This window comes from Octodon degus, unplaced genomic scaffold, assembly GCF_000260255.1.
Source record: "Octodon degus isolate 3935 unplaced genomic scaffold, OctDeg1.0 scaffold00031, whole genome shotgun sequence".
Taxonomy (NCBI): domain Eukaryota; kingdom Metazoa; phylum Chordata; class Mammalia; order Rodentia; family Octodontidae; genus Octodon; species Octodon degus.
Window position 1 is genome coordinate 4,237,122 of NW_004524607.1, and position 2,458 is coordinate 4,239,579.

A 2,458-nucleotide genomic window follows, 5' to 3' on the forward strand; every position below is an offset into this window, starting at 1 on the left:
TCTTAAAATAAAATAAAATTGTATAAAGATCTAGTCAGCACAAAACTCTTAAGTTGACCCATACTACCACCACTACCAATAATAATAATGATAATAATAACAAAAACAATAATAACAATATAAACAGAATATTCCCGGTCATTCAGAAATTAATAAAGGAACTATAATGATTTGAAAAATACATTCAAGTAAAAGTTAAGCAATACAGGATTTTAAAATGAATGATAACAATAACATAACATTAGACTTGTGTCTTACAGCTGGAATTGTGGGAATTAGAAGGAAATACAGTCTTTTACTTATTAGCATAAGCTAGTAAATCAAAACAACTGAGGTCAATAAACAAGAAAGCAAAAGAGGGAAAAATGGAAGAAAAAAGCAGAAATTAATAAACTAGAGAACAAAGATTTAATAAAAAACAGGATTAAGCGAGCAAGGAATTAAAATTTATAAGGCACTAGCAAAGTTGAAAAACAAAAGAGGAAAACATGAATTATCAATGTCAAGGATAAAACAAAGATTATTAGATTTTATTCTAATTAAAAGAAAAGATAATATTTGCCAAAGAATTTTTTAAAGTTAACAAATAGAAAATTTTCTAAAAAATTGTGAAATTGTCACAAAGATAGTAAATGTATATAATTCTGTATCTGCTAAGGAAATTGAGTCTGTAGTTTAATACTATCCTACAAATAAAATTCAAAGCCCAGATGGCATCCCCAGTGAATTTATCTAAATTTTGCACACACACACAAAAAATAGAAAATAGAAAATAGAAAAAGAAGAACACTTTCCAATTCATTTTATGAGGCCAACATAACCTTGAAACAATGACCTGAAAGGAGATTTACAAGAGAGAAACTACAGGCCTTTGTGTCTCATGAATATATTTGTGAGACAAATATATTTTGTCTCACAAAATATATTTTTTGTGAAATTCTACTGAAAATATTACCAAGACATGGTTTTCTATATTTAGAAATAAGACTCATGTTTTTATTCTATCAATGTAAGGTTAATTTAACATATACATATCAATTTATGTACGTATCATATGCATAAAGAAGTCACGTGATCATCTTAATAACAGAATCAAATTTAATGCTATTCATGTTTATACTGAAAAAAGAAACTCTTGGATAAACCTGAAAGTGAAAGGAACTTGAGTAACTGAGATTTTAAAATTCTAACTATCTCAAATGTAAAATAATTAAAAGTTCCTCTCTGGAATCTAGAATAGAAAAAAGTACTACCATCACCAATTCTGTTCAATACTTTTTCTAATATCCTAGTTAGTGTAAGATGGTAATACAAAGAGATCAATATAAGAACTGAAAAAGAATGAATATATTATATGCATGCCATTTTCTGTAAGTATAAATACCATAATGGGTTATAGTCACTAAGTGAATACTATAAGTTTGTTGGGTACAATATACAAAAATCAATTATATTTGAAGTAATATATTCCTAAACAAACAACTTAAATAACATAAATCAGTCAAATCCAGTGCTTTCTGGGTGCTGCTAGAACTTATGCACCATCACCAAAAGCAAAAAATGAAGAATAAGTTGAACCTCGTATGGAACATCTCAGTACAGCAAATCACAAAGCACTTCTGGGAGACATCAAATGAATCTAAACCAGTGTGATGAATGCATGTCCCATGAATTAGAAGAGTATTCCTTCAAAGTGCCAACAGGACTGGTGATGTGTCTCAGTGGTGGAGCATTTCCATAGAATGGTGGAGGCTCTAGGCTCCATTCCAGCACTCCAAATAAGTAAGTAAATATATGCATGTGCCACCTGTGCCAAGTATTTCTTAAATAGAGCATTAAACGTAGCAATATAAAGGAGAGAATAAGTTGATAATCACTCTATGATAAGTTGGACTGCATTGAAAGAATTTCAGTTATTCAAATGTGTAAAGACCATAGGTAGGTAGACAATACCTATTATATGTATATTCAATAAAGATACAGAGTCAACATAACCCCATTGAAATTTCTTTTTATTTCTCTAAGCCTTGATAAAATATTTGTAGCATCCATATAGAATGTTTGGCATTAGCAGCAGTATATCAAGCAGCAAGGCAGTACTCCCAGTATAGAAGCAAAATTAGCCAAAACACTTGAAGAATAAAGTTAAGGATTTACATCAACACACACTAAAATAATAGGAAGGAACATTCATTTTAAAAAATGGCTACTGTTTTTAAGTCAAACAAATAAACCCCTGGAAAAGAACAGAATCCAGAAAATCTAGTAATATGTGCAGAGTAGAGTTATTACAAAAGTGACACTACAAAGTAAAACAACAGTATTATATACAAATGGTATTTAGTGAATTTTTTATTTTTATTTTAGAATGCCTGTATAGTCTAAAAATTTTAGAGGGCCCAGAATGAGCTTTGGATTATAAATTATTACATCTAAAATCATTTTTGATCTAGAAACT